This window comes from Paroedura picta, chromosome 9 (assembly GCF_049243985.1).
Source record: "Paroedura picta isolate Pp20150507F chromosome 9, Ppicta_v3.0, whole genome shotgun sequence".
Taxonomy (NCBI): Eukaryota; Metazoa; Chordata; class Lepidosauria; order Squamata; family Gekkonidae; genus Paroedura; species Paroedura picta.
The window spans coordinates 7,406,240-7,430,834 of record NC_135377.1 but is presented as its reverse complement, the minus strand read 5'-3'; the positions used below and the strand labels follow the sequence as shown (position 1 = coordinate 7,430,834).

The following is a 24,595-nucleotide window of genomic DNA, read 5'->3' as shown; positions in this document are numbered from 1 at the left end:
AGGTTATCTCCTCCAAGGTGCATCATTTCAGGAGCTCTCCAGCTATCCCCTGGAAGTTAGCCGCTGTAGGGAGAAGAGGGCAGGGGAAGAGCTGTGACATGGCATAGATTCCATGGTCGTGTCGACCCGACGTGATTATCAGGCCTCACTGCTTGGTCGGAAGCCTATTTGGGACTTAATTGTTCACGACCAGCTGTGTGGTCCTGGGAACAGCAAGCAAAGGAGTCGTTCCCCTCCGCCAGACAGACAGCGGTAATAAGCAGCACGGCGATGAAAGAGGCTTATATCTCTGCCGGAGGTGTCCTTTTGCTTTTCTTGTCGAGCACATTTTAATCTGCCGAGCGCGGATGGAGGGAAAACGGTTCGCTTATTTTCTACGTGGCCCAATTCTACCTCTGCAGCTCCGAAATCCAGGGAGACGACCAAGACCAAAGCCTGCATTTCCCTATGCAGACAATTCCCTGATTGGCCAGAAAATCAGATAAGCATCTGAATATGCAAATATGGGTAAAGTATCTGCCCCTCTTTTTTTTGGGGGGGGGAACCCCCCCCCCCCAACCAAACTGAGATATGATGTTTGGGAGCTTAAACTGGTAGACATCTGCTTCAGGCATTTTTTTAAGAAAAGGGATGTATGATTTCCAAAAAGCTCTGAGCATTTTCTTTTCGGAAATGCAGGTGTCTGAACAAATGCTTTAAGTACATTTTCTTCAAGGCACTGACCAATTGACAAGGCAAGGAGTTGGTGGAGGGACGGTGTGCCTTTTAAACAACTGATCAATGAATTTATTTATATAATTTTTTTCTTGACTTCCTCCCCAGTGAGCACCCAAGAGTTGTTCTCTCTTGGCCTGGAGGGACGGATCAGAACCAATGGGATGAAATTAATGCAAGCGAAATTCCGTCTCAACATCCGGATGACGTTCCTGACAGGCAGAGCGGTTTCTCAGTGGAACAGGCTTCCTTGGGAGGTGGTGGGTTCTCCATCTTTGGGAATTTTTAAACAGAGGCTGGATGGCCATCTGACGGAGAGGCTGATTCTGTGAAGGCTCAAGGGGGTGGCAGGTGACAGTGGATGAGCGAGAGGGATGTGAGTGTCCTGCGTAGAGCAGGGGGTTGGGCTAGATGACCCAGGAGGACCCCTTCCAACTCTATGTTCCTATGATTCGAAGCATAGCTGGGTACATGCTCACTTGGAGCCCCTCCGATCCCCACCCCCTCCAGGCCTATCACTGACCATTTAGGGATGGGGGAGCAGGTTGACATGACCATATGTGGTCATATCTCCTGATAAATGTTTAACACATTTAACAATTATTAAAAATGAATGAAATCCCATTTTTTGGGAAACCCTTCCAGGGCCACTAAGAAACCCCAGGGTTTCAGGAAAACCTGGGCAGAGACTGCACTTAATTTCTTTATTCCATTGTCAATCCTGTTGAATTCAGATCGCCTTGAACTCGGGTCTTCCTCTCCCCCTCACCTCCCCATTGAAACAGGAAAGTCTTCTGCACGTGGTTAGGGTAGTTCAGAAAGGGGGGGGAGGCAAGCCTCTTTCTGTTCTTGAAGGGGGGGGGGGAGAGGAGCCAGGCAGGGAGCCTCTTTCTTTTCTTGAAGTGCGGGGGGAGGGGGGGAGAAAATCGAAAAAGACAGAGGAGGGAGGAAAAATCCAGGACCGACAGAAATTGAGAGAAATTAGGGGCTTCTCCTTTAAGGCAAGCGTGTCACATGACCAGGTGTAGCCTATCAGAGGTTCTCTACCACAGAGCTTGGTTTCCCAATCCGGATATTGAGCATCAAAAGCACTCTAAGATGTCGCACAATAAAGGTAGGGTCACTCCAGATCAATCCTTCTTGCTGCAGAAGGAAAATTTAAATCGCCCAAAATCCAGCGGAAATCGCATTCTGTGTAGAGGGCAGGGACTGAATCGATCTGGGATTGGAATAAAAGCTCCGTGCAGTTTACACCCAGGTTGAGATAGCCTGGCAGAGAGAGAGAGAGAGAGAGAGAGAGAGAGAGAGAGAGACTTTAAAAACACAGAGTGAAGGCTTTGCTCCATCCATTTCTTCACACCTTGCACAAGACTCTTGTTCTTAAAGGTGCCACTCGACACCAGCTTTATTCTGCTGCTCCTCTCCCGACAATAACTGTGATTTTATGGGAGAGGCTATTAGAGGAACAACGTCATTCTTTGAGAAGATAATCCAGTTTCTGAGTGGATTATGGACTGTGCAAAAGGGATTATACCTCCAGTAAGGAAACTGGATTACTGATGGTGAGAAGAAATGGGGGCACCCCCTCCAATTACACCTGATTAGGCTGAGCCATGAAATACAAGGCTCCATACAACTGAGATCTCTGCTTGTATGGCCAAGGCGTGTCGTGGTGGGGGGATGGGTAAGCAGAAACCCAAGTTTATTGGGAATTCTAATGCACAAATGAAGGAGGAGATTCAAAAGCAGGAACCATATAGACCAGGGGTTCTCAAACTTCTTAATGCCGCGACCCCTTTAATACAGTTCCTCATGCTGTGGTGACCCCCAACCATAAAACGATGCAAGGGTTCTTTCACAGAAATTAAACCAAAACTGACCAATGGTATGAAGATCCATTGTTCATGATTGTCTATATATTGGTTCCCCCCCGGGATTTTTCAGTTCAGTTCTGCCTCTTGTCCCACCGTGTTGATTTTGCTCTTTTCCGCTGCTCCAGACAGACGAACACTCTATCTTGATCTACCCCGCAAGGCTGTTGTGTGGATGGCGCCCCCCCGCCAAGCTGCTTGCCCTGCCGTGACCCCTGTGAAAGGGTCATTCAACCCCCAAAGGGGTCCCGACCCCCAGGTTGAGAACCACTGATATAGACCAACAGCATCCATTGGAATGATAGCGTAAGGGAGCTTTCAGAAGCATTGCGTCCCCCCTCCCCAGCTTTGGGTATCACATATCTCCCAAAAGTATTGATTTCATATTCCTTTTTTTCTATTTAGCAGCAATGTCGGGGTTTATGCTAAAGAATACCATATACCGCCCTGCGGCGAATCGTTACCTGATCTTGATCTTGCTAAAGCTCCAGAGCACATCATGTACCCAGTCGAGAAAGTCGATCCCACTAGTTGCATTGTTCTGGGTGCCTCATGTGCATGATGTGCAGTGAGAAAGGAGAGCTTGAGGGTGCATCGGAGAAACCGTTTATGCACTGGGAACTTCAGTGACCCAGCTTCCATGCAGGAGCACAAATGGGGGGTGGATGAGGTGCACCGGGCCAAATGCTCCCCCGTGTGGGCGCAGGAAGAGGTGGGGCAACCTGCCACGACTAAAACTCCAGCTTGCAGCCCGGCATGAAACCTCCAGTGCATAAACGGTCTAAGAGCTGCATTATCAGGACAAAGAAAGGTGGGTTGTGTTGGGGCTATGGTTCATCTTCTTGGCTAGCAGAAGATCCCTGTTCCAATCCCTGGAACCTTCCAATAAAGGGGTTAAGGAACAGGTGCTGTGAAAGGTTTCTCTGTCCTAGACCCTGGAGAGCTACTGCCAGTCTGAGAAGACAGCCCTCACCCCCAAGGGACCAATGGTCTAATTCAGGGGTAGTCAACCTGTGGTCCTCCAAATATCCATGGACTACAATTCCCATGAATTGTAGTCCATGGACATCTAGAGGACCTCAGATTGACTACCCCTGGTCTAATTCAGTACAAGAGGAAGAAGAGCTGTTTTTTTTGTGCCCCACTTGGTACTATCCAAAGGAGTCTCATAGCGGCTTACAATCTCGTACCTCTCTTCTCCCGCAACAGACACCCTGTGAGGTAGTTGAGGCCGAGAGAGCTCTGAGAGAACTGTGTCTAGCTCATGGTCTCCCAGCTGACTGAGAAAGGATGAGGAACCAAACCCAGTTCTCCAGATTAGATGCTGCCGCTCTTAACCAATACACTAAGACGTTTTTATACATTCCATGATCCTTACTTGGCTTTTTTGGTGGTCAAACAGGACTCCCCACCTTCCTTGGGTCACCAGCAAAATAGCTACTTGCATTCAAACAAATATATGATTTCAGTATTTAGGGTTTTCCTTCAGAATTCGGAGTTTGGAAAAGTCAGGGGTAGTCAACCTGTGGGCCTCCAGATGTTCATGGACTACAATTCCCATGAGCCTCTGCCAGCAAACATGTGGAGGACCACAGGTTGACTACCCCTGCTCTAGAGGAATCAGATCTCTTAAGCAATCCCAGCATTTTACCTGGTTGCTCCCACTGGTGGGCATCATCCTACGCACATGGACTCTTCCTTGGTCTTTCTCAGTCTCACAGCAAGAGAAAATGGGGGGTGGGTGGGATGACATTGCAGATGGAGCAACATAATTTTGTCACTGTGTCCGTGATGCTCTAGGAACGTTCAGTCTGGAGAAGAGAAAGGACATGATGGCTCTCTTTAAGTATTTGAAAGGTTGTCACTTAGAGAAGGGCAGGGAAAAGTTCCTGTTGGCAGCAGGGGACATGACCCACAGTAATGGGTTTAAACTACGTGGAGAACAATACCTGCTATCCCAGTAAGAGTAGTTAAGCAGTGGAATTGAGTCCGACTGCCTAGGAAGGTGGGGAGCTCCCCCTCACTGGCGGTCTTCAAGCAGCAGCTGGACAGATACTTTTCCTGGATGCTTGAGGCTGATCCTGCATTGAGCAGGGGGTGGGACTAGGCCTGGATTGCCCCTTCCCACTCTAGGATTCTATGACAGAGATCAATTCCCCTGAAGAAATAGCTGCTTTGGAGGGTGGCCTTATACCCTGTCCTCCCTAGGCTCGATCCACAAATTCCCAGCAATTTCCTAACCTGGGGATGGTAACCCTACCCCCTCCCTGGCTCCTGCCAATGGCCAGGGGGACCTGGCAGCTTTAATGGGAACTGTTTCTAGAGGTGTGTTTCTAGGCACTGAAATGGCATATTGTTTGCTAAGACAAGGCTATAGATGTATTTATGGTGTAGACCAGGGGTAGTCAAACTGCGGCCCTCCAGATGTCCATGGACTACAATTCCCAGAAGCCCCTGCCAGCGAATGCTGGCAGGGGCTTCTGGGAATTGTAGTCCATGGACATCTGGAGGGCCGCAGTTTGATTACCCCTGGTGTAGACTAATTGAGCTCTTATTATAATGTCTTTTGTTTGTATTTATAAACCTCAATATGTCACAGGGAATGGCCAGGTATCAATAGTTTAATTAATAAAAGAACCTGATGTAAGGAATAAATACTCTGACATGTCTCTCCCACCCTTTCATTAGCAAATTTCTGCTCCCAAATAAGTGGAAAGGAAAAAAAAATACTATATACAACTTACAAAGTTGTCTTTCTTGAGCACTTTCCCATATGTTATTACATTATCAGGGGGAAAACCCCTTCTTAATTTACCTCGGTCATTCAAGAGGTCTTTTCCGGAAATGATTATTTCCTCATGCCTCAAATTAAGATATTTGTTTGCTCTCTTTAATCCGGTTGGCGATGGTGCCAAATATTCATATCCGTCAAGAACCAGATCGTAACCTAATGCCAACCATATGCATGATTACGTGTTTTAAAATGGCTGAGTCATAATATGATGTGATCCAGGAGTGAAACAACTACCTAAAGCACAAGGAAGTTCATGGTGATAAATTCTAACTGGGAGCAAAAGATTTATTGCTGGGAAATTTCATGTCCCTGTCACAGCAATGAGGGCACAGTAGCACAAACAATTAATACTGTCACAAAATATCTAAATGCCAAGGCCATTATGTTTTAGGGCAGGGGTAGTCAAACTGCGGCCCTCCAGATGTTCATGGACTACAATTCCCAGGAGCCCCTGCCAGCGAATGCTGGCAGGGGCTCCTGGGGATTGTAGTCCATGGACATCTGGAGGGCCGCAGTTTGACTACCCCTGGTTTAGGGGTTTGGAATACCTTGCTTAGGAGGAGAGGATAAGCAACCAAGGTCTTTTTTTCAGTTTTGGAAGAAGAATGACTACAAAACTGAACAGTTGGACGGTTAGGACTCTCTCTCCTCTCTCTCTTTCTATACAAAGTTTGTTTCTCTTCCGAATAAAAACTATTTTATACTTTAAGCAGCTGGCATATTCAAGCTTAGCCAACAGCCCTGACCTGGATCTCAGAAGCGGAGCAGGGTCATCCGTGGCTGAGGAGACCACCAAGGAATACCACGACTGCTATACAGAGGCAGGTTATGGCAAACTCTTCTTCCCTTGAAAACCTTAATCAACAAAAGTCAGCTGCGACTGGACAGGAGTTTCCAGCACCATTGGTGGCTTTTGGATGGTTCCCCCCCGTTCCCCGTACACATGCAGCTGCTGCCAGTTTCCTCAGAGTAAAACAACTTGTCTGCATCAAATGACTGAAATAGCTTTGCCAGAGGAAGAGCGTCTTTCTTGATTTTGGGTTTCATTTCCAACGTCTTCTTCCTCCTCTCCCCCCCCCCCCTCCAACACTGGGAGTCTCTTTCCTATCGTTAACTCTGCCTCTTAATTGCTAGCGCCCGATAGCACCCTTCTGAAGTGCTATTTTAAACTCTCACAGCTCCGGATTCAGGAAGCGGTGAATCATCCCATGCATGTTTGGGCCCTTTGAAAGTGTCGTGCTGTCTTTGGAGAGATCGGCTAATCCCGAGAGAGTTCCTGTGACATTTTAGATGGGCGTAATTAAATTCCAAAGGTTTCTCCAGGTGAACATTTCCGGCTCCGCTTTGTAAATTGTAAAATGGTTAGTGTTTCTGACTAATGACGCTTCCTAGACACACCTTCGTCTAACAATGGATCATAAAATGGAAACTGAAGCACTGTTAGCTTACATACTGTTTAGCCCAAAGTTCTCCAGCATGGTATGTCTGATGCCATTGTGTTTGACACTTTTCCTGGTGGTCATGGACCGATTTTAGAAAGTGGCTGGGGGCCAGCAGGGATATTGTCCAGCAAAGGTTCTGACTGGCCACTGGAAATTTGATTGGCCATGCAGAATTTTTGGTAGTGTTAAAGAAATAACGGAGTCTTCTGTCTCAGTGTGAAGATGAGCATTACATGCTAGAAGGCCAGCACGTGGGAGAGAGAGAGAGACAGTAAGCTGGTATGTTACAAGATACAAGGACACAGCCATTGTACCAGAAAGCTTAGCATCATTTGAGGAGGAAGGGAGAAACAAAAGTTAGAGCACTAACGTGGGGAGGAAGGGAGTCATTGAAAGTTAGAAGTGTAGCGTCATAGGATGAGAATGTGAGCCCATTGACTTACTGGCCAATTGGACAGAGTCAGGTGTGTGCTTAAGATTAGCGATCCCCAACCTGTGGGCCGCGGACCACATGTGTGGTCCTTCGACTAATTGGAAGTGGGCCCCGAAGGACGCCTTCTCCCCCCCCCCCGGCCCTTTACTTCATCCCCCCCAGACCTTTACAACACACTTCATTGTTGTGGAGTGTCTGTATCTTATTTTGAAGGGATATTTAAACATCCCCATAGTGATCAGAGAGCGCTAGGGCAGTGGTTGAGAGTAGAGGAGTAAACTACCCCCCCCCCACCGGGCCTCAGTAAAAGGCGTTGAGTGGTCCCCGGTGAGTGGTCCCCAGCGTTGAGTGGTCCCCGGTGATAAAAAGGTTGGGGACCACTGCTTAAGATGAGCTGCCCTGTGAGGCTGACCTCAGAATAGTTCCGGGACTGCCCTGGTCTATTCTCCACGCTTTGTAAACCGTGCCTTTCTTTGGTTAATAAAGCCTTGCTACTTCCACTTTGGTGTGATTCTTCATCCGACAGAAAGGCTCTGGAGATTTCACTTTTGACAGTAGCAAGTCCCACAGATCTTCAATATGTGACTGATGGTAAGCTCTGGCAGCCATTTTGTGGCTGGCTGCACTTCCTGTGGCAGCCATCTTGGGGCTTGTGTCAGAATTCCAAAGGCTCCTTCAAGCTCAAAAAGATTGGCGACTCTTGGTTTAGCCAATATCGTGGAAGGGCCGTGGCTCAGTAGTGGAGTATCTTCTTTGCAGGCGGAAGGTCCCGGCATCTCCGGTTCAAAGAATGAAGAAGAGTTGGTTTTTATACCCTGCTTTCCATTACCCAAAGGAATCTCAAAGTGGCTTGTAATCACTTCCTCTCCCCAGAACAGACACCCTGTGAGGTAGGAGGGGCTGAGAGAGCTCTGATAGAACTGCTTCATGCCGAGCCCAAGGTGAAACATCTGGCTGCATGTGGAAGAGCGGCGAATCAGACTTGGTACTCCAGATTAGAAGCCACCTCTCTTAGCCGTGACACCAAGCGAATCCTGTCATCCTCAAGCTAATATTGCCTTTTAGAGTTACCAGGTATCCCCTGGCAACCATTGGAGGGGAACAGAAGTGGGAACTGAAGAACATGTCTCCTCTGACATCATCCAAGAAAATGGCGTCTCTGGAGGGTGGAATCTATTGTCTTATACCTTGCTGAGCTCCCTTGAACCCAACTCTCCCCAAGGATCCCCCACAAAATCTCCAAGAATTTTACCTATATGGAATTTGTTGTTGTTAGGTTGTGTCCTCCAGGCCCTCCTGTCCTCCACCATTCCCCGGAGTCCGTTTAAGTTTGCACCGACTGCTTCAGTGACTCCGTCCAGCCACCTCATTCTCTGTCGTCCCCTTCTTCTTTTGCCCTCGATCGCTCCCAGCATTAGGCTCTTCTCCAGGGAGTTAGCAGGCCTAGTTCTTCAACTTCTAGGTGACCCCTATGACTAGGATGTGGAGGAACATTTTGTGGCTCCAGTAGCAGGGAATGGAATGAACATTTATGCTCCATGGATAGAAACCCGTCAGCCTGAGGAAGTGCTCTGCTGGATCCAACGGAGGGCATTGACCCCCTCGGTACGAGTGGCAACCATTTCGCCAAGCCACTCAGATGGCGAATATTTTCCTTTTCACTCGATAATGCATCCAAGGGATGCTGGACGGCGGCCAGGTTGGGAAGCACGGCCCAAAACCTGCTTGGCGCCGGTCCCAAATTAACTCGTCGCCGAGAGGCAAGTTTGCCTAATCCTGCACTCAATCTTCAGCAAACCGTGTCTTATTGCCTTTTAATGGGAACACGGCAGAAAGCGATGTGTCAAGTAAAAAAAAAAAACCAAAAAAGCAAACCACCTTTGATGGCAAACAGCTTTCTTCGACAGAAGAGCCTGCTGAGCTTATGGTCGTTCAGAAGGAGATTTCCCGACTGAACGACATTTTCACGTTTGCCGCCGTTCGTGGCGGTCGCAGTGCCGCTGAACTTTTTATATCGATACCAGCTGGACTCAGGAATCCGGAGAAATGTTGTGGTACTTCTAGCAGCAGGAGTGGCAGGCCTGGGAAAATGTCAGAGAAATTAGAGCTTGGCTCCTGACTCTGCCGCTACCATAAAGTCTGGAGACCATCCAGAATCCCCACAGAGCAGATGTGACTAACAAAAATATTATTTTGAAAGGGGTGTGTGTGAATGTGGGGGGGGGAGCTCTTTTGCTGTTCACAATCACACTGCTTGGAGGGATGTGATTTAGGCGTCCTGTCATGGGTATGCCAGCCTCCAGGTGGGACCTGGGGATCCCCTGGAATTTCAGCTCATCTCCAGGCTACAAATATCAGTTCCTCTGGAGAAAATGGATGCTTTGGAGCAGGGGTAGTCAAACTGCGGCCCTCGAGATGTCCATGGACTACAATTCCCAGGAGCCCCTGCCAGCATTCGCTGGCAGGGGCTCCTGGGAATTGTAGTCCATGGACATCTCGAGGGCCGCAGTTTGACTACCCCTGCTTTGGAGGGTGGAGTCTATGGTATTGTACCTCTTTAAGCTCTTTGTCCTCCCAAGCTCCACCCCCAAATCTCCAGGGGTTTCCCCGGTCTGAATCTTACCTCCATGCCCTACTGGTGGTCAGGGGGGATTTAACAACCCTACCTGTACAGCAGACCTTCAAAAGGGGAAGGTGGCTGAGACAGGGAAAACTAGTCCAGACTTGCGGTTCATTTCAATATAGGTCACTGGGGCAGGAAGTCAAGAAGGACTTGTGTCAACACAATCTATGCATTTTTTTTAAATGAGTGCAAAGAAAAAGACTCTAGATATGGTACAGGCATATGAACTTAGTACAATATGGTGAAGAGATCTTTATTCTAATTCCCGAGGCGGTCTTTATTCTGATTCCTGAGGAGGTCTTTATTCTGATTCCCAAGGAGGTCTTTATTCTGATTTCCGAAGTCTTTATTCTGATTCCTGAGGAGGTCTTTATTCTAATTTCCAAGGAGGTCTTTATCCTAATTCTTGAGGAGGTCTTTATTCTGATTCCCGAGGAGGTCTTTATCCTAATTCTTGAGGAGGTCTTTATTCTAATTCCTGAGGAGATTTTTATTCTAATTCCAAAAAGAGGTCTATATTCTGTTTCCTGAGGAGGTCTTTATTCTGATTCCCGAGGAGGTCTTTATTCTGATTTCCGAAGTCTTTATTCTGATTCCTGAGGAGGTCTTTATTCTAATTCCCGAGGAGATTTTTATTCTAATTCCCGAGGAGGTCTTTATTCTGTTTCCTGAGGAGGTCTTTATTCTAATTCCTGAGGAGGTCTTTATTCTGTTTCCTAAGGAGGTCTTTATTCTGATTCCTGAAGTCTTTATTTTGATTCCTGAGGAGATTTTTATTCTGATTACTGAGGAGGTCTTTATCCTAATTTCTGAGGAGGTCTTTATTCTGATTCCTGAGGAAGTCTTTATCCTAATTTCTGAGGAGGTCTTCATTCTAATTCCTGAGGAGGTCTTTATCCTAATTTCTGAGGAGGTCTTTGGTCTTTATTCTGATTTCCGAGGAGGTCTTTATTCTGATTCCTGAGGAAGTCTTTATCCTAATTTCTGAGGAGGTCTTTATTCTGATTCCCGAGGAGGTCTTTATTCTGATTCCTGTTCAGCCACGATGCTCTGTGGTTGAGATGGGCAACAGGTTAAGTGTACTTTGCATAGTTTTGATCCTTCCCAACAGATCACTTAGGATTGCTAGGCAGTACCTGGTAATCAGCAGGAGTGTTAAAGGGGTTAAGCTTCCGGGTGGGGGGAGGGGTGGATAAAAAAAAAAAATAAGGCCACAACTACGTACAGGAAGCTCTCACCATAGAGTTTCCAGTTATCCCTATAGCTACCCTTGGTCACTTCTGGGTAGCTCTAGGAATTGCGAGGAGCTATAGAGCTCCCCAAATCTCCAGGGATTTCCCAAGCTGGAGCTGGCAACCTTGGTGCCTCCATGTTCAGGTCTAAGTCAGTGGTGAATAACAACATTTTTTGTGGAGGGCATTTCATCTTTGGAAATCCCTCCCACTTGAGACTTACCCGGCACCAACTTTACCATCTTTTAAGCACCAGGCCAAAACATCTTGATTCTCAGACCTCTCATAGGGTGTTAACTCTGGCGTTTCATTGGTTACAGACCAGCTGTCAACCTTGTTTCCCATTGGCTGTTTTTTTACAATGCATTATTGAATGATAAGGAAAATATTTGCCATCTGAGTGGTTCCGCAATATGGTTGCCCCTCATACGGAGGTAGTAAATGCCCTCTGATTGGGCGCTTTACAATCCCAGCTCGGATCTCAAGCTCTGGTCCTCCAAGGAACTGCATAAACAACAGGAAGGAAGGAGCCCTGTGTGATTTCATTGATTTGCTTGGGCCTCAACCATAAACCTGGTGGAATAGTGCCATTTTACAGCAAGGGAGTCATGGTTATTGTCGTTCATAGACATCTGGAGAGCGACAGTTTGGCCATCTTTGTCCTAACGACTTTTTCACCCAATCAGTCAATGAAAGTTTGTCATTAAGAGGAACCCATTTTAATTGTCAGGGCCACTTGTGGTGGTGATGATGACGTTATCCGTTCAGTCATGTCCGACCCTTGGTGATTCTATAGGAAAGTTGTCTCCATACGTCTCTGTCAATGACCGCTTCTTTCAGTTGGTTCATGGTCATCCCTGTGTCGGCTTTGATCGTGTCGAGCCAGCGGATCCTTTGGCGGCGACGTTTCCTTTTGCCGCTGACCATTCCGATCATTAATGATTTCTCTAGCGAGTTTGATCGCAGGATGTGTCCAAAGTAAGTGAGCTTTAGCCGTGATATCTTCCCTTCTAATGACATAGTTGGTTTGCTCCTCTCTAAAACTATCTTGTTGGCAACTTTGGCTGTGATAGGGGCCTTTGATTTCTGGCATGCAAACACAATACCTTTACCCTTCCTCTTCCTTTATTGCTTAGTCTCTCCATCTGCACTGTCACTCTTTCCATGCCAGGCCTGTCCTCCCTCCTCCCCAGCAGAAATGTTTATTCTTTCATCCTGTCAAACAACGCTGACCCTTTTTCGCACAGGAACCAAAGATTGCGGGGTCGTGCCAAAAGAGTTCCTTCAATGTTTTTGGTAGCTGACAATAGCAACCGCATGTTCAGAGGAAGACTCGACCCCTCCGGGTCGTTTTGCTTAAGCTTCAGTTTTGACAGTCTCCATGCTGTTGATTTCCGACCCTTTCCTTGTTCCCTACTGCTCTTCCTCTTATTGCACCCTTTCCTCAGTTCTCGGGGGAATGGCCTCCTGCTTGCTCTCAGCAGTGGCAGATGAATCATGGGTAACTCTTCAGCGTGCAGTCTTTGTTCCTTCACAGGCACTGGCTATGGTACACACAGCCTCTTTGCAACTGGTCAATCCCCTTCCTTTTGTTTCAGTTCAAATAGGCTAGCACTATTACTCCATTACACCAGGAAGACTGCCTAAGGAGTACTCATGAAACTGTCTTCTACTAGATAGACCCCTGGTCCATCATGGTTGGAGTAGCCAGCTCTGGGTTGGGAAATACCTAGAGACTTTATGGGGGGAAGTAGAGCTGGGATTGGGCAGGATTTGGGGTAGGGACGGAACTCAGTAGAGCATAACCCTATGGAGTCTACCCACGGGGTTCAGCTAGATGACCCAGGAGGTCCTTTCCAACTCTACGTCTCTATGATTCTATGAATCCATAGGGCTTTGAAGGCAAGAGACGAGCATGGGCGGTTTGCCATTGCCTGGCTTTGTGTAGGAGCCCTGGATTCCCTTGGTCATCTCCCATCTAGTCATAACTAGGGCAGAACCTGCAAAACTTCCAAGTTCTGACCCAATCAGGCTAGACTGACTCGTCCAGGTCAGCGTCCTGCCTCCTGCCGCTGCACAATGGCCTGGTCAGTTGCAAGGGGACATAGCAATGGAGGGACCATGAATTCTTATTCGTCCTCCTGAAAACCTTGCATCCCACTTGGACTATTTCTCCACCCCCCCCTGCTATTAAAGCCACCCTGTATGCTGTATTAATGATCTCTCTGATATTTAAGGCCTCTCTGGGAGTTTGGCGAACAGCTGCCGAACAGGAAAGGGGGGGGCAGGTTTTCCCCCCCCCCCGAAAAATATATCGAGATTAATCGAGGGAGTGCTGCATTATTCATGAGGTGTCATATTTGATTTGCGTCATCTGACATATTTTCCTTCATTCGTCCTAATTACCAATACTGCTTTGTGAAATAGAATACGGGGTGGAGGGGGGGGGGAGAATGTATTTACCGCCTGTCAAAAAGGCATATTTATGCCATTCCGCATAATTATCAATTTGTGGAACTACATCATTGCTGCTTCTGGAAATGTCACTTTGAATTATTGGAGAGGTATAAATCTGTGAAATGCAAAGTATTTCAGAGGGAGGCTGTCATTAAAAATACACCGTATATATAACGATAAATATATATAGCGTTCACCAGACAACTTAAAAGGCCAAAGAAAAACACACCAGGCACTTGTACAATTATGTTGCTCCCCCAAAAAGATGTCACATTAAATTATCAATTAGCTGTCTGCTTAAAACAGTGGATTTTTTTTTTTTTTGTTACCTTTCTGGGTGTGTTAAGAAATGTATTTGGAACTTTAAATAGAAAGAGATCAAGGCAGAGTGATTCATGGACGTGAAAGCTGTGGAAATGAAGTTTGGGAGTACAGAAGCGAAGTCTGTGATTTACGGATGCCTGCTGATTGTCCCACAACTGTATCATGCATTTGAAAGGTCCTCTCTCACCTTATGGAAGCGGACAGTGCCGTCAAGTCACGGCAAATTTATAGTGACTCCAAGGCAACACTTTTCAACCTTTTGACCATGGAGGGGCCCCTGAAATAATTTTTCAGGCTTTGAGGTGTCAGGAAGTGATGTCAGCTGACCACGCCTCCCTGCCCCATGCCCCGGAATTGACATGTCACTGGAAGTGACATCATCGTCTGCTTTAACCAGCAAGCTCAATGAGGACTGGGGGGGGGGAGACAGGAAACAGTTAAGGGGGGGGAGGAGGAATGCAGGCTCTGCTCCCCCAGGTGCAGAAACCATGAGAGACCTCATGCTCAGGAGGAGGGGAAGGGGAGCAATGGGAACAGATGGCTCAGTGTCTTGTGGCTGCATCCATTAAGGCAGGAGGAGAAATACCATGGACCCCCTCTGCAGTTCCTGCGGACCCTTAGAGGTCCACAGTCTGCTGGCTGGAAATCCCTGGGGTATTCAAGGCAAGAGACAAACGGAAGTGGTTTACTATTACCAGACTATGAGCAGTGACCTCAGGTGGTTTTCCAGCTAATTAGTGACCAGGCCTGACCCCACTTAACTTATGAGATCTGACAAGACTGAGTTAGTCCAGGCCATGCAGGTCAGGGCAAAAAGGTGGTGGAAAGTGCCATCAACCTGATTATATTTATATTTATATTTATATTTATATTTATATTTATATTTATATTTATATTTATATTTATATTTATATTTATATTTATATTTATATTTATATTTATATTTATATTTATATTTATATTTATATTTATATTTATATTTATATTTATATTTATATTTATATTTATATTATTATTATTTTGATTTATTTCCCGCCACTCCCAAATGGCTCGCGGCGGGTTACAATGTCTTTATATTTATATTTATATTTATATTTATATTTATATTTATATTTATATTTATATTTATATTTATATTTATATTTATATTTATATTTATATTTATATTTATATTTATATTTATATTTATATTTATAGCCCCCCGCTATCAGCCAAGCCGTCTCACGGTAGGTTACATAATATAATACCCACCAGAAATACATTAAGAAATAATCAATCCCCCCTATTAAAAGCATATTTATCTCCCAATGGCAAGAAATTATTCTTCCCCCACCCCCAGATCAGCTCCCTCTCTGTGGCTCAAGGGACCATCTGTGGGTGTCAAGGGTCCACTACCAATGATGATCTGAACTGGACGGGCCCATCAGGTGTCCCGAGTCCTGACCGCAACCAAAGATCTGGCAGAAAAGCTCCGTCTTAGAGGCCCTGAGGAACACAGGGACCTCACCTCTTGCAGGGACCTCAGCTCTTCCAGGAGCTCATTCTACCAGGTCAGGGCCAGGACCGAAAAAGCCTTCGCCCTGGTCAAGGCCAGGTGAACCTCCTGGAGGCGGGGTATCACCAGCAAGTTAGTACCCACAAAGCGTAGAGTCAAGCGATCCCTCAGATAGGTGGGTCTCAGACTGCAAAGAAAGGTCAGAACCAGAGCCTTGAACCTGTTCCAGGGCTGCAACCAGCAACCATTTCAGCTTCCTCAGCACAGGCTGGATGTGTGCCCTCCAAGGCTGCCAAAAGAAGCAATGAGAATAGGTCAGTTCTATTTTGCTCTAGTAACACCCCATCTGAAATACTTGGGTCCAGTTCTGAGAGTTACACCTTAAGATAGATGCAGACCAATTGAAATGAGTCCAAAGGAGGGAAAGGAAGAGGGCGGGGTGTTTGGAAACTAGGCCAAGGAGGAAAAAGTTAAAGGATCTGACCGTATTTAGACTGAAGAACAGAAGTCTAAGAGGATGAAATGATCACACTTATTGACAGGCTGTCACATGGGAAAGGGCAAACATTTATTCTTTACTTCAACAAAGTTGAGGAAAGAAAGATCTATTGGTCTTAAGGTCCAGGAAGGAAGGTTATTTTTGAACATTAGCAGAAATTTCCTACTGGTAAGAGTGGTCCCATAATGGAACTACTTAGAAGAAGAGCTGTTTTTCTGTACCCCACTTTTCACTACCCAAAAAAGTCTCAAAGTGGCTTACAATCTCTTATCCTCCATCTCCCCACAACAGACACCCTGTGACAGAGGTGGGCCTGAGAGAACACTGGAGAAAACTGATTGGCCCAAGGTCACCCAGTTGGCTGCATTTGGAGAACTGGGGCTATGAAGGTGGGACTGCCGGGGAGGCTGGCTATAAAAGAGCCGGACTTGGGAGGAGAAAGCCTGTATCTCTAATGAAAACAGGGTGGAGGCCCTCCCCAGTTTTATCTGAGTCATGGCAAGGAGCCCTCGAAGAGAGAAGTGTGACGGCAGAAGGTACCAACCAAGACATCTGGCAGGGGAGTGTTGACAGTGTGACACAGAAAGAAATTAAGCGTCTAGAGCAGGGGTAGTCAACCTGTGGTCCTCCAGATGTTCATGGACTACAATTCCCATGAGCCCCTGCCAGCAAATGCTGGCAGGGGCTCATGGGAATTTTAGTCCATGAACATCTAGAGGACCACAGGTTGACTACTCGTAATCAGACTACCTGCCCATTACACTGTCCCAGGATGCCAGTTCTTAATGTCTGTGAGCTGCATTCTACTGTGACTACAAAAAGGAGGGGAGCATGAGATGTATAGGCCGGGTAAGTTGACAAAGGAGCTTCAACAGCACCTCGGGAAGCTATTTAGAGCAAAGCCCCGTAACCTGCCTCAGCCTAGTTATATTGTGTGCCCATCTAATGAGACCCTTTCAAGAAACTTTCCTTATTGTATCCTAGCTCAGGGTTATACAGTGCCACATAAAGGGCTGATAATTTGTACCGTATCAAAGCCCCAGTGCTCCTGTACATCTCCCTCCCTCTCTGAGCCTGAAAGAGCACTTGAAGAGCACCAGAATCAATGGCTGAGCGATAATAAGGCCATGATTTCACCACAGGCCCAAGCATATGCTGCAGAGGATAATGATGCCTCTTTGTAACCTATGTCTGAGAGAACAAGAGTCGGTGCCCCCCACAGATTGGGTCTCTCTCCCAGCTGATCCAGGATGCTTCTTGAGCATCTCAAAAAGAAGGGTTTGAGTTTGAGTTCTCCGTCGGGGCATCCCAAGTCCAAGTCTCTTGACCTATCCCTTCCTAAGATTTCCATCTCCCTCGACCACTCAGCCACTCTCTTGACCACTCCCTCAACTTCTCTCAACCACATGAATATGCATGGTCCCCAACCATTACACTTGCTGACCTCAGTGCCTGAAATTCCATCCCCGAAGCCAAGTATGAGGCCACCTCTGTTTATACCCTTCTTTCCCATGAAGCTCTTCTTTCGCCTTGAGTTCCTGTCTACACACATCATAAATAACTGAACCAGTTTCATTTGCTCTTCCTTATTCCTAGAATTCCTTCCCGGAACTTACATATTCCCTCTCTTGTTTCCTGCATTTGGCTAATCCAAGCGGGGGAAAAATATTCAAAAAATACCTGATTTGTGTTTTACAGGTATTAATTCAGGCTTCTATCCAAAAGGGGCAAGTCCCAAAAAACCTGAAAATATTTGGGATTTTTTTGGACTGCCAGATAGCCATGATTAAACGGCTCTCAAGCCCTTATGTTGGTCCAGTAGAAGTTTTAGGTTCAAGTTTCGTAGCACCTTCTCTGTTTCTCATAAGAGTTTGTGAGAAAGTCCATACCCCCAAAATCTCATTGGTCACTAAGGTTCTACTGGCCACAAATCTAGGTGTTCAGTTTAAGAATGAATACATTTTTCCTTCATCCTTGTCAACCTGGCCTTTCCCACTGATCTTGTCCCCCTCTCATTGAGACTGTCCTGATTATGGCTCTTGAACAGCAGTGGTAGAAGGTGCTGTCAAGTCACAGCTGACTGAACTTCAACATAATAGATGTCCAGAAATGCTTTGCTATTGTGTGCCTCTGTTTAAAGATTCCAAACTTCCTTAGAGGTCTCCAATCCAAAAACAAGCCAGGACTGCCCCTGCTTTGCTTCTGAGATCTGCTGAGATCAGGCTATCCTTGATTGGAATGGACACAAACTGTATTTTTAAGTTTGGTTTGTAGTTCATGGCTGATCCATGAACAGAACCACAAACCATATCCTGGTTCAGTAACGGAGGCAGTTTGTGTCAGTTTGTGTGCCATTTGTGTCAGTTTGTGTGCCAAGTTTAAACCCCTGCTTTCTGCACACTGCAGCTTTTTGCAGGGAGCAGAAAGCAGGGGCTTAAATGGCTCTGAGCCATTTAAGTGAAAAAGAAAAGCCATGGAATGCAAAAAGCAGGGTTTAAATGGCCCCCGACCATTTAAACTAAAGAGTTAAACAGCTGGGTTTTTTTTGGTGAAAAATACACCACCACCCCCCCCCCGAACCAACATGAATTGCATCAAAATTCATGAAAGTTTGTGATGATTCTTCAATTCATGAATCACAAACTGGCCAAAGTTTGTGACCAATTTTTGTTCATTAGCTGGTTTGTGCCCATCCCTAGTCCTGAGCTATCCAGGTTAGGGCAATACTGGAACAATACTCACATCTATTTATCTATTTATTTATTCGCAAATATGTCTTCGAACAAAAACGATGACAAATCTATACCCGGAATTAAAACAACCGAGAGGAAAAAGAAAATGAAATCATAGCAAAGAAGAGCAACCCTGGCAAAAAGAACTAATGAAGCAGCCGAGAGTCAGCAGAATCACTCAAACACCTGCACACAATTAAGAGGAATGGAAAGGACCCCGAGGACCCTTTGACAAAGATCTACTTTGTGCTGTGTGCCAGAAAGCTGCCCGAGATGAGTCAGACCATGTGCTCGCTTCAGCACAGAATCCCCAAAAACTTTGCTGCTGTGATGAGAATAGCATAACAATAACCTTTTCTTTGCTTGACTAATAAGAGAAGGAACCGTCTATAAGAACTAGGTGAAACCGAGAATGTGTTCAGAGGCACAAAGAATTCTCCGTGCCCAGCTGGATTTGTGAGCAAACTCCTCCAGTAATTTTCAACTCAACTGTAGTCAAACTGAAATCCTGTGCCTATCATAGTTGTCAACTTTCCGCAGGGCCTGCAAGACGGAGCTGTTCCGCCAGGCATAAGGTTGAGGCCAGGACACGGACCCGTTAGTCAATCTGGGATCCCCCTCCCATGTCCATAGTGTCCATCTATTGATCTGTTCCCCATTCTCATCAATAGGACAGCAAGAATGTCAAGGGGGTGAGTGGGTTGTCTTTCACCTGCCGTCTTCTTGTTGAATAATGTAACTATCATGGGGGTTTTATTGTGTTTTTATTCTTTTACTATAAACTGCTGTGAGCCCAACTGAGAACGGCGGCATATAAATTCAATTAATAAATAAAATAAATAAATAGGGTTGCTGGCCTCCAGACAGGTCCCAGAGAGCTCCCTGAATTACAGCTGATCCCTCATTGACAGGGTTTCATTTTCCTGGAGAAAGTGGCTTCTTTGGAGGGTGCACCTCCCCTCCCCTCTTCTCCTCAAACCACATATTCCTCAGGCTCTGCCCCCAAATCTCCAGGAAATTTCTCCAGGAATTTTCCAACCCAGAGTTGGCCTTACCTGAAAAACTATCACAAACCAACTATTGGAATTGGAGAGATACACGCATCAAGAGCAGAGCTGAAAAATTATCTTCTGGGGAGCCATGTTGAGGGTGGTGGTGATGGTCAACTTAGGAGGACTTCTGAATGCTATCCTTATGCTAGTGATCTCCAATGTAGTCAGCTGGGTGACCTTGGGCTCACCACAGCACTGATAAAGCCATTCTGACGGAGGAATATCAGGGCTCTCTCAGCCCCACCCACCTCACAGGATGTCTGTTGTGGGGAGAGGAAAGGGAAGGTGAATGTAAGCTGCTTTGAGACTCCATCGGGTAGAGAAAAGCAGCATATAAGAACCAACTCTTCTTCTTCTTCAGTAATCTCAGGGCTCTCTCAGCCCCACCCACCTCACAGGGTGTCTGTTGTGGGGAGAGGAAAGGGAAGGCAAATATAAGCCATTTTGAGACTCTTTCGGGTATAGAAAAGGGCATATAAGAACCAACTCTTCTTCCTAGAATCATAGAGTTGGAAGGGATCTCCTGGGTCATCTGGTCCAACCCCCTGCACTATGCAGGACACTCATAACCCTACTGTGGAGGGGAGGGGCCTCAGCGGGGTATAATGCCATACAGCCTACATCCTGGAGCAGCCATTTTCTCCAGAGGAACTGAACCCTGTAACCTGGAGACTGTAAGCAGGGTAAATAACATAGTGAGAATGTACAACATGATTAAAGAGTAAATAAAAGTTTATTCAGGAATTACCATACATGGTAGCGCAGACGAGAGACAGAGATAGTTGCTAGCTACATGTCTAGCTGAGAGAAAGAGACTGAAGTGTGGCTTCTGAGAAGAAGCAGGAAATGGCCCCTAAGAGTGGTAGTTCGAAGGACAAACAAGGATTGACATTTAAGAGGAGACCTGACCTCACTGTCCTATCCATATTCTTACTGCCCTCTGCAGGGTCTTCTTCTGTTCTTTGTGCACCAGACATTGCCTGTCCCAACAGAGATGAGGAATTCAAGAGCCCAGAAAGCATCATCTGTGCTTCAACAGAAGGAACACATCCATAAATAGTTAGTACCCCAGGGTGACCATTCTGTGGCAGTTTCCATATGCCCCTAAGCAGAACAACAGTAGGTACCCCTGCCCTTAAGGTATCTTGTGGGTGTGTTACATGCCATCAAGTACCTTCTGACTTACAGCAACCGTATGAATGAATGACCTCCTGCAAAGTATTATTATTAACAGCCTTGCTCAGGTCTTCGGAACGGAGGGCCACCTCCTGGTGGGTTTCCCTCTTTTGCTCCATTCCTTCAACTTTTCCTAGCTCTCTTGTCTTTTGCAACGAGTCTGGTCTTCTCAGAAGGTATCTTATTCCCCAACCATTTCAGTGTTTAAAATTCAAATCAATTAAAAACAAAACATAACAAAAAAACAAGGGCCTAGAAATCTCCTGGAAGCCACCTTGGTTGCCTTTAGACTAGGGGTGCCATCGCCCCAGGTGAGGCCTGGGGATCTCCTGGAATTTCAGCTCATCTCCAGAGTACAAAGATCAGTTTCCCTGATTCTGTGTAGGCTTAAGGGGGTAGCAAGTTAGTGGATGAGCGATAGGGTTGTGAGTGTCCTGCACAGTGCAGGGGATTGGACTAGATGACCCATGAGGTCCCTTCCAACTCTATGATTCTAGGATTCTATGATTCCCTGAAGTAAATGGATGGTCTAGGAGGAGGGCTGTACGGCAACATACAGCACTGAGGTCCCTCCCCCCCCTACCCCCAGCCTCCCTGGACACTACCACCAAATCTGTGCAGCATTGTACCCCTCGGAGGTCCATGTCCTCCCCAGGCTCCACCCCAAAATCTCTGGGGAAATACAATAGAATTCCCAACTCTGGGTTGGGAATTACCTGGAGACTTTGGGGGCGGAGCTGGTAGTGGGCAGGACTTGCGGTGGGGAGGGACCTCAGTATTGCGAGATGCTATAGAATCCACCCTCCAAAGCAGCCCTGTTCTTCAGGGGGGACTGATCTCTGTGGTTTGGAGATGATCTGTAATTTCAGGGATTCCCTAGGGGCTGCCATCCCTCACTGGCAATTCTACCCCCTCTCCTGCCCCTGCCAGAGGCCTGGTGGAACCTGACAACCCTATTATAATCTGGCGTCATGTATTGCCCCTCGTTTACCCTGGTAATATTTCCACCCTGCTCTCCTTTAAGGACTCCACTGGTTTAAGGACGCCCATCTGTTTGCATCTCCCTTTAAGGATGCCCATCTGTTTGCAAGAGTGAAAATACATTTTCCTCCCCAGTTGCATTCGGTCCGGTCGCGACACAAACTCTCCCCGGAAACCACATCTGTTTAAATATAGTCTAAGTGTCTAAATAAACTTCTGTTTGGGGTGTTCCAAACCAGGATAGGCCTGAACACACGACTGATTGGGCTCCGAGAGCCCCTCCCCTGACCTTTTTCAGACCAAAGCCACATCCTGTCGCTCACCTGCTTGTTACTTGGCTGCCTTGTGAAGCACAGAAGAATCGGTCCTTGGGGGTCAGGAGAATGTCCCGTCCCTGGGAAACTGCTCTGCCCAGGATGGCTCCAAAAGCAAACAACTTCAGCTATTTGGGTTGACACTGTTTGCTCTGTGGCTGGCACATTCCTCCTGCAGCTAGGCGTAGGCATGTTAGGAGTGTCCTACCAGGCAGTTAGGAGGGACCAAGCCCTATGGAGATAGGTTGAGGGACTTGGGAATGTTCAGCCTGGAGAAAAGGAGGTTGAGAGGGGACATGATAGCCCTCTTTAAGTATTTGAAAGGTTGTCACTTGGAGGAGGGCAGGATGCTGTTTCTGTTGGCTGCAGAGGAGAGGACACGCAGTAATGGGTTTAAACTACAAGTACAACGATATAGGCTAGATATCAGGGGGGGGGGGAATTCACAGTCAGAGTAGTTCAGCAGTGGAATAGGCTGCCTAAGGAGGTGGTGAGCTCCCCTTCACTGGCAGTCTTCAAGCAAAGGTTGGATACACAGTTTTCTTGGCTGCTTTAGGATGCTTTGGGCTGATCCTGCGTTGAGCAGGGGGGTGGACTAGATGGCCTGTATGGCCCCTTCCAACTCTAGGATTCTGTGAGGCTTAGAAGAAGCACTTGAGTACACAGGCTTTTGGATGTGGAACCACCACATCCAGCTTCCTTTCTGTCCCCTTTTGCATCTCCAAGACTGATCTACATTTGGGGCAGCAAATCTTGCTGGCTCCTAGATGGGGCCTGGAGGTCTTGAATCACCACTGATTGGAAGGGGGCATAAATCAGTTTCCCTGAAGGGAATGGATGCTTTTGAGGGTGGACGCTATGGCATTGCACCCGACTAATGTCCCCACTGGAGTTGCTAGAGCCCCCCTGGTCGCTGATTGGAGGGCGTAGGGTTGCTAGTTTCATATTGGGGAGTTCCTGCAGATTTGCAGGTAGAGCCTGCATAGTGCAGGGATTTTAATGGGATGGAAAGCTGTAGACTCTACCCTCCCAAAGCAGCCCTTTTCTCCAGGGGAATTGATGTTTATCATCTGGAAATTAGCAACCATAACACTAACAGGAAGATAGCTCGACTTTGAACCTTTTAAACAAATAAAGAAATGAATGAAAGTTTTATTTATAGACTGTCCCGTCCCCATTAGCTCAGAGCACTTAACATTTTAAAACAATACACCGGAAGCAATAACACAGCAAATCTCTCATTAAAACCACCTTCTCTTATTTGTCTACCTGTAAGGACTGATCATCGCTTGGAGGGGCTCCTGTTGCTGGATGTTGCCCCATTTTAAAAATCAGAATGCAAAACCTTAAATGTTGTCAGCATCAGTTAGTAACATCATTGATTTTACAGCATCAACAAGCCTCCAAATTCACAATCCCACCTGCTACTTGTCTCCTACTTGCAGACAACTCTTCTGTCATGACTGTTCAGCTGTTATTGTGCTTACTTCATTTCTACCTCCTTCTCTTCTCTGACGGGGACCCTACGTGGCTTGCATCCTCCTCCTGTCCTCCATTTCATCCTGAAATAGGTGAGGCCAGGCTTTCTCAACCAGGGCTTCATGGCAGCCCTGGATGGGTTTCCTGAATGGGTGGGGGTGAATTAATTCTATAGATGTCAAACAGTTGTCATGTGATATGACCATATATGTCTTGGTTCTTTCTATCTCATCCAAAGATCCAGCTGATATCCTGCAATGGTTAGAGTGCAGGGAGACCTGGCTTTGAATTCTCACTCTGCTGGGAGAGCCAGGCACACACTTTCAGCCTGTGGATGGATCTCTCCCTCCATGGAATCCGTCTGTCTGTCTGTCTGTCTGTCTGTCTGTCTGTCTCTGTCTGTCTGTCTGTCTGTCATCCATCCATCCATCCATCCATCCATCCATCCATCCATCCATCCATCCATCCATCCATCCAATTTTCTCCAGGGAAATTGATCTCCGTAGTCTGGAGAAGAGCTGCAATTCTGGGGATCCCCAGGTCCTGCCTGGAGGCTGGCATCCCTACCTAGAAAAAGATATTGCTGAATCATCGAATCCACAAATCCATAATATTAAGCCTGTGCAGAAGAGTTTCCCTTTGCCACCCGTTGTCCCGACTAGCCACTCAACCCCTAGGATGAAGGTTTTAGGCAACAGATGTGATTCTCAGCCAAGTGTGAATTCCAGTTCCTTCTCCACATTAATCGCCAGGGTGGGAAGATGTTCTGCATGCAAATGCAGCCCTTTGCCCGATGCTCTCAACCTCTCCCTGGGATTCCTCCCTGCAAGAGGCCTCCTCCGTTTGTGACAAATGGCCCAGGCGGAAAGAGCAGAACTTTGCAGTGGCTTCCACAATGATTAACCACTCATTGCCTTGTAAAGCTCTCGGAAACTACAAAGTGCTAGATAAGCACCACTAAGCGTTATTAGGAAACG

At 46.7% G+C, this 24,595-nt stretch overlaps 1 long non-coding RNA gene across 1 annotated transcript; it reads right to left on the bottom strand.

The window, feature by feature from the left end:
* Positions 1–699: 699 nt before the first annotated feature.
* LOC143844181 (uncharacterized) lies at positions 700–22,293 on the bottom strand. The gene is made up of 3 exons (XR_013233834.1): positions 22,149–22,293; positions 4,237–4,396; positions 700–1,983 (listed from the first exon to the last, which is right to left on the bottom strand). It is a non-coding gene; the product is annotated as an uncharacterized LOC143844181 (long non-coding RNA).
* Between the last annotated feature and the right edge of the window lie 2,302 nt (positions 22,294–24,595).